Here is a 14,289-nt window from a genome sequence, read left to right as displayed (position 1 = left end):
GTTGTTTTAATTAAACTGATGAGATTTAACAGGGTTTTTTTCCCGCTCCCTTATTGCTTCAATAATGAAAGAGGCAGTTTTGTCTCTAAATAAACTGTAATACTGTAACTTGTGGTACTTTATAGTTATAGAGTAAAGCTTACATTGTACTTTCAAAGCAAGGGGAATTTATAGCTGTTTCAGGCCCTGTTTGTCCCAGTAGGTGTCACTGCTGGGACTGCACGGTGGCAACCTCAGGCCTTCAGTATATTTTTTTTTTAAGATGCTTGACAGTGTACATTAAATTAACTAGATGCCTATATGACACCTCTTTCCTCACCCCATCTTTCCCTTGAAAGAGGTATCATTAAGGTAATCTTAGATTAAAATTAGTTTCTGATTATGTAAAGATATGTGGAAAATAGGTTCATATATGATGTCATGAAGAAAATACATGCTGGTCCAGTCTTGTTAAAATTCTGCTCTCTCATTTATCCAGTGCATGCAATTTTTTTTAAATAGGAGAGTGAAACATATATATTTTTTGTTGTAATTTGTCACTCAGGTAAAGGACAGGAAAGTAGATTTTGGGTCAGGGCTGATAAATTTTCATGACAGCTGTGGAAGTTTGTTGAACACATATTATCTTTATGGGAGTAATCTTATTTTCATTATTCGATATTATTTTTAAAAAATGTATTATAGCTTACAAGTTTTCAGAAGTTTTTGTAATTGTTTATAATCTGAAATAGCACTGTGTACCATGTGCTGTAGGTGTTGGGCACCTTTTTGAAAACTAGAACGTATTAATAGACTTTAGGGCCAGAAGGGACCATTATAATAATCTAATCTGATCTCCTGCATAGTACAGGTCAAAGAAATTTACTCTGTGATTTCTGATTAAGCCCATAACTTCTGTTTGGGCTATAGTGTATCCTTTAGAAAGATATCCAGTCCTGATTTAAAGACTTCTAGTGATAGAGTCTTTTCCCATCCCAAGGCAAGTCTCTTCCCATCCCAATGGTTCATTATGATCACTGTCAAAAATGTGCCTCTTATTTCTGGTCTTAATTTGTCTACCATCAGCTTTCAACCATTCAGATCTTGTTATGCCTTTTTCTGATAGATTAAAGATGGGTCTGTTTAACTTAGATAGGAAGTTTCAACACTTATGAAAATGGATAATCTCCAGTGAGTTACACCTTCTGTGGCTAGTGGGTTGTTTTGATGCCCATGAGTAAGATTCAGTTCCTGGGTACTTCTACCCTGGCATATGGTTTGCACTACATTTAAAAAAACAAGAAGTCTATGCATTTAATTCTAAATATCTTAATTTTTCATGAACAAAATGTCTCAATCTTCAAATTTTGTTTTTAAAGATGGAAATGCAATCTTATTTTGAGCTATAACTGGTGATACTTTTATTAGCACAAAATACATAGTTATTCATAATGTTAAATGCTATTTACAGGAACCCAAATGGAAGATTTTGAAGTTCTCCATCTGTGAGTTGTCACCATAGAACCCTGATTCTCCAGGTTTTCAATAACTTATTTTTCTAGTGCTCTCAATATAAGTTGTTTGAGCTTTGATGTATGTTTTGCTTAAGCTAGGAGAAATACACATATGAAATGCCATATGCATACAAAAATTCCATATTTGAATGGTTTTAAATCCCAAAGTTACATGGGGGTCCTGTGCACAAAGCAAAATGATTACTCATTCATTTTAGTCATATAATCTTAAAGTATCTTAAAATGTCATAGAGGCACATACATCACAGCTGGGATAAACCTTTATAGTCTCCTTACTTTTTTTAAAAAAGCAAATTTATACTGCGTGTGATGGCTTAAGGAAAAAAATCACAATTATTCTGTATTTTACACAATATATTTATTAGTAATCCGTTCTGCATGCAACTTTAAGAAAAAAACTTAGTCATTTTACTACTTGCTGTTCCAAGTCACTTATAAATAAAAAATTGCACATAGTGAGACTGGCCAGTAGAGGCCTCTCTAGATTTGCCTTATGATGAAGAACTCTTAGTATATGCCTTGAATCAGAGGGAGTTAGCAAAACTACTTGAAAAGATTCTTTTGCATAGGGGGGAAAAAGATCACTCTTTAATGCCCTTTTAAGTTTCAAGATGTTGATTAATGTTGCCCTTTACATTAATGATGTTTCAAGTAAAAGAAAACAAATTTAAAATGGATAAATTCTATTGAGAATGCATTAATTAAACAGAGACTTTACCATATGCTGTGGCTGGAGTGCTTGCTGGCCTTTCTGTTGTTGTTACCTGTGTAAAATCCACCCCATCCTCTACATGAATGCCCAAGCTGAATAGCCATTTGAATGAAGGCTTTAGTTTGATTCGCCATACAAGGGGTACTGTGTCACTGTGTTTTCTTTCTAGGAGTCACTAAGTGATTTCTATATCTGTTGTCATGGTGATATAGCAAAGCAGGGGAAAATGGGGGCAACTTCAGGCTTTCTCTACACCCTCTGCACTAAGAACTAAGATGTTGTTAGCAGGCCTATAAAACATTGGGCTTTATCTGGGCCTTCTTTTTGTTCTCTGATTGTCAATAAAACTCATTTTAAGAGTAACAAGGACATCTAAATGTCATCTGTCACAGTGTTAGAGAGATTAAGTTTGTTTAGGAACTTGTGCTGGACAAAAGGCCACTATTTGTTCGGCAGATACAAAGCAGTGTTGGCTATCAGTGCTCTTGATTTAGAAGGAGGCCCCTGGAACATCTAGGAAAGATCAGCTCGGTTGCAGGTGATAGTGAGAGGTCTCTTGACATGACAGCGTTTAAAACAACACCAAAATAAATATGGTTTTGAACTAACAGCTATTTTATTGGTGGTGGGGGGAAGAGTTCCATATCCTTTGTAGACAGCACATTACTAAAGTAGCCTCCTAGACCTGAGGTAAGAAAACAGCCATTGACAGCCGTCGGCCTGTTTAAAAACATGACACACACACCTGATAGTCCTTGAATGAATGATAAAAGAAGAGAGAAAAGAGGGTTTTTTTCCAGGGAAAATCCAACAATAATAGGTGTTGCATTAACTCAGCATTTACTCAATAATGAGGCTAAATGGAAAGTACAGATTAATGAAGACATTGGTGTTGTTAAAATCAAATCCTGTGGTTCATATGCTTTCCTTAATAATGAACATTGTGGCTATTGTAGAGGAAGAATAGGATTTTTTTTCTATTAATTTGGCACACATCCCAGATCTCATTCAACCAGAACCTATCCAGTGCAAAATGCAACCCATGGCCTTTATGTTCCACAGTCTTTCCATTTTATATTTGTGTTAATCCAGAAAAAAGGCTTTTCTTTTATCAAATTGAAGAAAAGCAAAGGGTGATCTTCAAGCCTAGATACTAATTTAATAACAGACTAGCCATGTTCCTCTCAACACAAAGGTTGGTTGTAGAATAAGTACTAAAATATACATGTGATTATCCTTATTTGCACTACCTATTTGTGCACTTTTAATATTTTTGTGCGCCATTAGGAATATAAAGGAATAATGCTTGTGAAAGCTTGGAGGCTTTTTAAAAACTGAAAAATACAGTAGAATATCTAGGTCTTAGACAATTTAATATGTTTTAGTCTCGTTCCGTGAGCTTGCACAGTTTTGGTACCAAAAGCAGCGTTTGAAACAGAACTAAACAATGGTTGGCAGAGCTAAGTGATATTTTACAATATGGTCTCTAGAGAATGTTTGTTTGTAATATGGAAGGAGATTGAATATCTGTCTTGGGTGTATATCTGTTTGTTGGTGTTTAAGACTAAATCCTGCAGTACTGACTCCATTGGGAGATCTGCTTGACTATCACTACAAAATCTGCTCCTTAGTGAAGTGATTTTAACTATGTTGTTCAAGTAGCCTTTCCTGGTGGTCTGTAGAGTGAAATATTTTGAAAATCATTTAGTGTGGAACTGGGAGAGAAGAGGTGGCCCACGGGAAAGGACTCTTTCTCTTATCAAGTAGTCTACAAATGAAAGATCTGAAGAAACTCTGCTTTTTAGCCAATTATAGGGGCTAATTCAAATCAACCTGATAATTTGATTCTTCATCTGGATTAAAGCTGGTTTGTGTTGCCAAGTGAATTATAGCATGTGCTCTATATACTGTATAAACTTCAAATCTTTTGTATAGCACAAAATTAAGCAATTTTGTGGAGGTGGAAGTGAAATCACTCCAGAACAAGGTCTAAAATCCTCTTTAAGTGCTGGAAGTAATGTTGTCTCATTTTCTTCTGGAAATGTGACTGTAAAAAATTAAACACGTGTAAGTATTAAAACTAAACATAACATGCTTCTACTTTCAGTTCCTGTACTAAGAATTTCCCTGCCTGATAACTTAACATTTAAATACAGATCCTAAGCTACATCTGCTCAAGGGGGTGTGGGGCCTTCGGAGCCATCTTTTGTGAGACCTGGTTTCTCAGACCAGTTTGGGACTGATCTAATTTCTGGTGCACATTAATGTAGCCCAAGGGAATCAGGATAGCCAAATTGCTGCTATGGCTCTAGCCATGTCCTCTTGTCTCTTCCCATGCCCTTGAACCATAGAGATTACAGGGGTGGTTTAGAGTCCCTATGCCACCCAGGGATTCCCCTTACAAAGGAGGAATTCCCATGCAGACAATTAAGGTGGTTTTCTGGCCTCTGTGCTGCCCGATTGGCACAAAAAAAATTAGACCAGGAGGTCAGAATCTGTTCCTTAGTATTCCATATTGGAATCAATTGTCAGACAAACATGCAGCAGGCTTGTGAGAAGGAAGTATGTGGCTTTTTCTTTGCAGACTTTTTTAGTTTATGACCTGCTGCTCTCCTGTTCTTTATTATTGTAGGTATGTGGTCTGCTATTCATTCAGCCATACCAAAGATTCCAGGGTGTTTACAAAGTTAAAAGGTATAGCGCAAGCCAGGAACGCTGAGTTTCCTTTCCTGCTTGGACTCTGATTTACTGTCTGCCTTGAGAAAGTTACTATACCTCTGTTCCTCAGGTTCTCATCTGTAAAATGGGAATAATAAAGATTACCTGCCTCACGGAGGTATTGTATGCATTAATGGTCACAGGCCACTTTGAACATGTGAAGTGTTCTATAAGGGCTAAGTGGTATTGTTAACAACAACCCTGATTTGTTTGGTGGTTTTGCATTAAGATTAATTTCCACTGCTATACAGTATCTTCTATCTTTTAAAAACTGCTTCTGACTGTGATGTAAACTAACATATATGATTTCTGGTATTCTGATATTGAATCATTTTCCTATTATTGTAAAGTGTAAATTGTTTCATAATTTTTAAATTAAAAAAAACAAATGGCATTTGAGAGACCTCTTCCTTTGGCCTTGCAGCAGCAATACTATTGAAGGCCTAACTACTTGTGCAAGTAATCCCATTGACTTTATTGGAAATACTAAGTACTAGTCAGTGTGAGAAAGACTTGCAGGATTAGGCCTCAGTTAGGAAATGGTTTTAATGCCATCTAAAACCTGGCCACCTTCTCTAGCTTCAAACAAGTTCTAGCTGAGTAGTATTAGAGTGTTCAAACTGGGACACTTGGAATAGTTTCAGAGCAGAAAGCTCTCTGTAGAGCCAGATCCTGCAAACTTTATTAAAGTAAAACTTTCAACAGGAATTTTGCATTGGTAAGGTCTGCAGGATCGGGCTATCAATCTTTGAGCTTCCCACATGCTGTTGGGAATAAATAGGCAGAGGTGCCTGGGACTCTTCAGGAGCACAGAACTTCTTCATTAAGGGCAGGATTCAGATACCCTTTCTTACATTGAGAAGTCCCTTATGTCAGTGGGACTAGTTGTGTAATATACTGTTTGAATGGAATCTCAAGGACGTAATCCTGCCAGTTAGTGAGTGTTTTAAACTCCCCTGGAAGTCAGTGGGAGCAGAGGGCTCTAGCCAGTTGGCAGTATTGAACCTTTAATGTTAAGTGGTGAAATTACCTAGGTGTACCTGAGAAACTTGAAAGATTCTTTTACAGCAGCTGTTAAAAAATGAATAGAAGGAGAATGATGAAAATGGCTTCTTCGTGTTTTTTATCTGCTACAGACATTAGATGTGGTTAAGTTTGGTTAAGTGAAACATTTTGTATTGTTGTTTCTGATATTATTCCTACTTATGATTTAAATAATGACAACAGCAATCAACTAGCTATATACACTAAAGAGAAGACTATAGCTATGGGTCTTTCACTGGGTTAGCAGAGTCTGACGATGTTCATTTATTCCAGTTGTGACTGTATGTGAGATCTGTCCATACGCTCTTTGCAATAAGTTTAACATTCAAATTGCAGAACAATTCGAGTTAAAAAAGTTATTGCCGTTTACAGTTAGTTCCAACAACTAACGGAGAAAAATCTAGCAAGAAAACAAAAGTGTGTTTTATTATAGTTTTACACCTATTAAGTTATTGTGAATTGCTAAGGTTTATAAAGATCTTTGAAGATGAAAAGCTCTATATAATATTATTGTACTGGCTTGGAGAAAGTGAAAAAAGAAAAAAACCTGTTTGTCCTGATATAATCCTTTTAGAAATTTTAACAAATCCAACTGCTTTCAAGTACTGGAAACATTTTAGAAAGTGCCCCCAGACTGCTGCTGTTGCTCTAGGCTATCTTATCATATACCATAGCATGCATGGAAGCAAAGCTTAACTAAAGTCATTCTAATGAATTTTGAACAGTTACATGGACCTAATTAACTTTAGGTCCTGTTTGAAAGGCAACCTGTTCATGCTGCAATATCTAGCAGAAACCCGAGTTGTGTTATCAGCCTACTCTGCATTTTTCATCATCTGAAAGAGGTATGAGTAATGTTAGTCTATGAACTCCATGCAAGTGTGTGCCTTTTCCATAAGGTGTCTGAATAACAGATTTTTCAACTTTTGAAAAGAACTGAAAATTTATGTTGTCTTGCTAGCTACCCTTCCAGCTCTAGTTTCTCTGTCTCAAATTTGGTAAGAAAAGTGATTCTTGTCTATAAAAAGCCAGTGTTTTACCAAACTCTTTTGATATTGGTTCTTTCATCCATTCACAAGAAATTATCTTCCTTTTAGTCTAATACAGTGTATAGAACAGGGATCTCAAAGTCCAGATATCTTTGATTCCTTTAGAACTGAACCAAATTTGAGTTGTTTGCAAATCTGATCTTCAGAAGTATTCAGTATCCACATTCATACTGAAAACATATAATAGGAATTGGACTTTGGATCTGATCCAGCATGCCATCCAGTCCAGTATCTTCTCTCTGACAGTGGCCAGTACTATCTGATTCAATGGAAGGTCTAAGAACCCTGTAGTCAGCAGATGAGGGATCACCTGCCCCCCATAACAGTTGGAGCATAGTTGAAGCACTGAAACATGAGGCTTCATATCCTTTCCAAAATGTTTGTTATCATTACTTATGATTAGTATGGATATTCCTAATATTCATATAAATATCCAGTCCCTTTATGACTTTTGTTAAGTACTTGGCCTCAACAATGTCTTGTGGCAATGAGTTCCACAGTAGAGATGTTCTGAAGCACAATTAAAAGCCAAAATTTCCTTCAAAATAAAAATTCTGAAAAATGTCAATTTAGGACCATCAAAGCATGTTTTCCTTTATATTATATTACATATGTTATATTTAATATGTAAATAATACAATTAATATCTTAATAGACTATAACATTTGAAACAAAATGAATCAACATGATAGTCAAAAACTTAATTGAAATCAACATGTTGCTATGAAATGTTTTTATTTTGACTAAACTGCATTTTTTGATGGAAAATGATTCAGCTGAAAGCTTTTCGACCAACTGGATTCTACAGTTTAATTACCTATTGTGTGAAATTGTGTGTTTCCGCGTCTCGTTTTGAACATGCCACCCTTTGGTGTTAGTAAATTGCCCTTGTTCCCATACTGTAAGACAGAGAGAACAGAAGTTTGGAACCTTCTCTAGCCCATTCAGTATTTTATACACTTTTATCATCATATCCTCGCTTCTTCATCTCCTTTCCAAGTTAAATAATCCCAGTCTTTGTAATCTATCTTCATAGGAAAGTTTTTCTAGACCTTTGATCATTTTTGTCACCTTTTTTGAACTTCCCTCTAATTCTGCAACATCCTTCTTGAGATGGTGACCAGTACTGTATGGAGATATACCTATCTCATAAAGCTGGAAGGGACCCAGAAAGGTCATCAGGTCCAGCCCCCTGCCTTCACTAGCAGGACCAAGTACTGATTTTGCCCCCAGTTCCCTAAGTGGCCCCCTTAAGGGACAAACTCACAACCCTGGATTTAGCAGGCCCATGCTCAGACCACTGAGCTATCACAGTATTCCAGCTGAGACAACACCACTGAATTAAATAAGGGCATTTTAAAATTATCCATACTATTCTCCATCCCATTTCTTGTGCAACCTCATATCTTGTTAGCTTTCTTGATACTGTTGAACATTGAGCAGGGAACCTCATTGAGCTGTCTTCAATATCTCTGCAGGTCCCTTTTCAAAGTTGGTGGTTTGTGTTATGCTTTGAACTTCTGATTTGAATAAAATCTCAAACTGAGACTGTCAGAGCCACTGAATTTCACCTGCTTTTGTTCTGAAACCCTAAATTGCCCCAGGTTCATGCAACAGGTTTGTGAACTGTTTGACAAACCTGAGCTGAGGTTTGAGTTTGTAACAAAACTAGGCAAGTTTTTCGCATTGTTTTTGATTTTACAACAAAAGCTATGTGTAGTCTGAGTTTATTCCTGTCTCCAGCATCATATTGTTGTATGTACTAGCTCTGTGTTTCATACAGTTCACTTATCTGTAAAATGGGTATAATACTTTTCTATCTCACAGGATAGTATGAAACTTAATTATGGTCAGCCTGTGGCTGCATCATCCACAATCAATTAGGGGACTGCAGAGGAACACCACATTGACATCAGTGCCTTCAGGCAATCTGTCTGCAGAATACACAGGTTTACAGAATATTTCCAGGAGCAGTGGGAGTATGTACACAGGAGCAGCAGCAGCTGTGTCATATACTTGGGTGCTGCTTGTGCTTTCACCATTCCTTGGACCTCTGCAACCTTTGTTGCAGAAGGAGACGGGGATATGGCAGACACAAGAGACACGTTCTTTTCGTTATTTTGAGATACTATGTGGCATGATGCTGTTCCCTTCATAGGTCTAAAACTGTGGGAAAGGGCTGCTTGTACTGTCCCTGCTCGGCTCCTTGCAAGGGAGGCCAGAATAAATGCTAGGAAAGTGCTTTGTAATTCTTCAGTGAACCTATATAAGGACAAACTGTTATATTAATAACTTTTTTTAATATGATTTGTGCAGTGTGATAAAATGGTGTCTATCCCTGGCTGTTGATGTCTTTGCCATGTACTTAAAAGATAATCTTTAGTAAATGATAAATCCTGCAATCTCACCCCAATGAAATAAAACCAACCAACCAAGAAGATGAACAAAAATAATCCACATCCTTTTACTAACCTTGTCTTGCTCCTCTCTCCCCAAAAGCCTGGGAGAATTTGCCATGCACCCTAAAGATGAACAGATTTTACCTTCTTTGGACCTTGTAGATGGAGTATGTTCCATCTTCTCCCTTTTAAACTGAGTGTCCCTGCTGATCAAGACTTTGGCAATTTCAGACCATAAAAAAGTGGCCTCTTGAATAGATATCAAGCCACTTATGTAAAATCATATCAGATCACGGGCACGTGACATTACAGGTTCTGGTGAGTAAACATGTGTGTTTCAGATAAGGCTAACCTTAAATCTTCATCTTGATTTATTAAGTTTGGTGTTGGCTTCAATGGATCTATTCCCATAAGTAAGGACCACTGCTGCTACTTATTATTGTTGATTGTTTCTTTGAATTTATGTAAGGATTCCAGAATCAGACCCTGAGAAATAAAGAGGACCCAGGGCAGATATTCAAACCTGAATAGTATCTTTCAGTTTTCAGGAAGGAACAGCAAAGTAAATGCTCCATATATTGACATTAAGATTATTTTGATTCTCAGCTGAGCACTTCCAAACTTTCTCCATATATCAAAGTACGCAATGTGACTTTTTTGTATTTTGTATCAGGACTACTACCTCATTCAGTCCAATTCCTTCATAAAGGTTCTGCAGACTTTTATTTTAATTTTTTTTGTACTTTCCTTTATAATTTTCAAGAGATCCACTTTCCATATGACTTCTCATTTATTTCAGTGGGAATCCACACTGGCACATCTCTGTGTAGAATGAGGGCATAAGTTTGGCCCGTAGCTATTAAGTATTCTGGGCATTCTAAAGAGTTACACGGCAGTACATATTCTCTACTTTCAGATAGTGAAAAATGTTGAGATTTGAAGCAGGAAAAATTTGAGACTTAAATTATCTTGTTCAATTAACTGGAACATTTTAATTTTTACTAGAGCTGAATGAGCTTGAGTAAATGTGGTGAGTTGGAAGCTCACTTCGTTTAGCAGATATCAAAAACGCCCATAATGTTGCCCAGTTTAATTCACTCTTGCCAAGCTGGAAAACGCACCTTTTATATAAGGTCACTGAACAAAAAAAAAAAGGCCGAATTTTATTTTGATACACAGGCATCACTCTCAGTGACATGAACTTGTGTGCTACATCAATATCATAAAGCAGAATTTGGCACTTAGCAGCAAATACCTACTACCAGATGCAATGCTTACCACTGGGAGTTATTCCCAATGAAGTCAATAACAGTTTCTCCAGTGTTCTAAATGAAATATATAAAGTCTTGTTCTATGCCTTAGGTTATCTCTTTTTCCTTTTCTGTCTCTTATCAAACACATACAGTACAGTAGTTTGTTCAGTCATGCTCAATAATGTGGATTTTATTTTTTGGCTTTATACCCTGAGCTTAAGGGGGTACATTTTGTGAAGAGTGAGTCAACCACATAAATAGTGGCTGCTATGGAGCTTAAAAGCTACAGGTTTTAAATTAGAAGGTGCTTTTTTGTCAAATAGGTCTCTGTCGTTCTGATACTGTATTAGTAACAAAACACAAGCTTTTCAAATCAGAAAAGAATCTTTAGTCTGACTCTGTCTCACACTTAACTTTGTATCCTTGTCAAATTGGACTATGTTCATCATTAAAAGCAACATCTGTCTGAGGATGTACAAGTGCTTTACAAATATGAAAGGGTCATTGGGAGATTTTTATGGACTAATGTTTAAAAATCAGTTTTCTGATAAAGCACCCTTTCAATAGTAAGTCCTGTTTTTTCTTTTTAAAAAAGTTACTTAAAAAAATTAAAGTTGTATCTGTTCCCCGGAAATTGTTTAGAAAGGTCTTTTGTTGGCTCAAGAACAAACTGCTCAAACCTATACTCCTTCCTCCTTCACTTTATTTCTGTGCCCAATCATGCTTCCATTTTCAGTTTCAGCTCTTTTGCTACTTGTAATTAGTAAACCCCGTTTTCGAAGTGTGGGGAATGAGGTGCACTATAAACAAATCAGTAAACTGAGTATACACAAAGTGCTCTAAAATTCAGAGGGAGTGCAAAAATATTCTTTTTTAAATCTCTTTATAATAATCTTATAGGTTTATTGTGACGATTTTTCATTGAATTTTTGTTTGAATTTTTAAATGTATTTGTTTTAACTGTAAGGTCTCCTTTGCCTTAGCTTTTCTGAAAACGTTCATGTGATTTAAATTTTACTAGCATGAATGCTGGAGAAAGATGAAAGAATTTTCACTGGACATGCTTACAGTTATCCAAACAGGGAATAAACACAACAGCCAGTGATTTACCTGAGCAAACACAGCTACCCAATACTTGTTCCATATCTGAGTAGTGAGTATGAAAATTGGTACTTCCAAAAATCTGTGCACAGTCAATGAAACATATTTTTAAATACTTCCAAACAACTAATAAACTCAAGGGAATTGAAGTTTTCCTAAATATCAAATAAATTATTAATTGCAAATTATTTGGTCAATTCTCATTACTTCCACCTCAGATTACCTCCTTGAGGAATTGTTATTTATTTATCTATGTATGGATGAATTAACTGAGAACTTTAACGGAGATGTTAAGGGCCAAATTCTCAGAAGTGGTCTCTACCTTCAGTGCTTTCATTTTTTGGTGCCCAAATCTAGAGATCTAGGTTCTGATTATCAGAGATGCTACATACTTAAGATTCCAGTTGAATTCCATGTGTGCTGCAGGTATTCAGTAACTTTGAAAATCAAATCTAGGCATCTTAAGTTAGGAAACCAAACCAGAAGCATATAAAACAAAGAGTTCCTTTTGTAACTTGTCCAAGGTCACACACGCAGTCAGGGACAAAGCTGGGAAGGAACCCAGAAATTCTGATTGTACATTAAGGTGTCAAACTCACTTCTGTGAAAAGGGACAAAGTCATTTTAATTATAGTCGGGGGGGGTCATATTCTACTCTTCCTCTTTTACTGATAACAATAGAAATGTTGCATAAGACATGGAGAAATAATAAGCTATTGTGTAGTAGGAGGTGACCCATTGGAAGTATTACCCTGCATAATTAAAAACATGAACTAAAGCTTGGAGAGATGGTCTCCTGAAGATCTACAACTGTCAGTCCCAAGTGATGGTAGGTGGGATAAAGTGAAGTTGCTAGTATAAAGCATACCTACCATGACCCTGCACTTTGCCCTCCTGTCAGTTCACTGACCCTGAGAGCTCTGAAGAAAGCTGTGGAGAAACACCTGAGCAGGCCTTACAAGGGGTAAGGTAATGAGATTCATCTTGATTGTGTGCTTGAGACTTGGTCCAGCCTTCCCTCATTTGTGGAACGCAGGTTAGTGGGTCTCCCCCACACACAAAATGATATTTTTGCTAAGTGAGAAATCACTGGAGCAAGCCAACTGCCATCTAATAGAGTGGGCAAAGACTCCTTCAGTATATTCCTGGGGCATACACCAAACATTATTGTGCAGTCTTCTAAAGCAGATAAAATTATTAAAACCGCCCTGGTAGCCACCTATGATGCTCTGGCTATGGACTGCCATACAAGCCCTAAAACTGTTACACACAAAGGCTCCACAGGAACTCCACAATTGGCATGAGCTCACTGTCTGCCTCTGGCACTATCTGTCAGAACCTCTTCATCTGAAATCAAGGTAAAGAATCTAAATACTAAAGTTAAATACTGCAGGAGAAAGGCACAAACCATCCTTGTAACCCTGGGAAACCTGGATGTTTGTTGATTGAATGACAGTCGGTCAGTCTAAATTATCAACTTCTTATCATGTCAGATGTCACCCAACAAGATGATGGCCACTAAAACGGGAATAATGTGAGAAGTTATAAAGCCTATTATCTCCTGCACAACCCATTTCTTCTACATATCTCCGAAGCTCCAGCAAAATAAACCCAGAATCTCACACGTAAAGTACAACTGGTATACCGAGAGAGTGGCCACTCAGAACTCCATTGGGACACCCCACTGAAGTCTCAAAGGAACTTGTCCGAAAGGACCCACTTACCCTCAATTTTGGGGATACATAAGAATGGTCATACTGGATCAGACTCTTTCTAGCCCAATATCCTGTCTTCTGATAGTGGCCAATGCCAGGTGCTTCAGAGGAAATGAACAGAACACTCAAGTGATCCATCCCCTGTTGCCCAATCCCAGCTTCTGGCAAACAGAGGCTAGGGACATTGCAGAACATGGTTTTGCATCCCTTTCCCTCCTGGCTAATAGCCGGTGATGGACCTAACCTCTATGAACGTATCTAGTTCTTTTTTAAACCCTGTTAGAGTCTTTGCCATCATCTGGCAAAGAGTTCCACAAGTTGTCTGTGCATTGTGTGAAAAAATACTTATTTTTGTTTTGTTTTAAACCTGCTGCCTATTAATTTCATTTGGTGACCTCTAGTTCTTGTGTTATGAGAAGGAGTAAATAACCCTTATTTACTTTCTCCACATCAGTCATTATGTTATAGATCTCTATCATAGCCCCCCTTAGTCATCTCTTTTCCAAGCTGAAAAGTCCCAGTCTTATTAATCTCTCCTCATATGGAAGGTGTTCCATGCCCCTAATCATTTTTGTTTTCTGAATCTTTTCCAATTCCAATATATCTTTTTTGAGATGGGTCAACCAGATCTGCACACAGTATTCAAGATGTGGGCATACCATGGATTTATATAGAGGCAATATGCTATTTTCTGTCTTACTATCTATCCCTTTCCTAATGATTCCCAATATTCTGTTTGATTTTTTTGACTGCTGCTGCAGATTGAGTGGATATTTTCAAAGAA

At 37.1% G+C, this 14,289-nt stretch overlaps 1 long non-coding RNA gene across 1 annotated transcript in view; it reads left to right on the top strand.

Moving 5' to 3' along the window:
• The window catches only part of LOC127057314 (uncharacterized), a 46,282-nt gene that overhangs the window by 22,803 nt on the left and 9,190 nt on the right, over nt 1-14,289 (top strand). The window contains exon 2 of the long non-coding RNA XR_007776063.1: nt 1,451-1,517. This is a non-coding gene — a long non-coding RNA (uncharacterized LOC127057314). The remainder of the gene's footprint in view (nt 1-1,450; nt 1,518-14,289) is intronic.

Source organism: Gopherus flavomarginatus, chromosome 8 (genome assembly GCF_025201925.1).
Source record: "Gopherus flavomarginatus isolate rGopFla2 chromosome 8, rGopFla2.mat.asm, whole genome shotgun sequence".
Classification (NCBI taxonomy): domain Eukaryota; kingdom Metazoa; phylum Chordata; order Testudines; family Testudinidae; genus Gopherus; species Gopherus flavomarginatus.
This window is presented reverse-complemented; position numbering and strand designations above follow the sequence as displayed.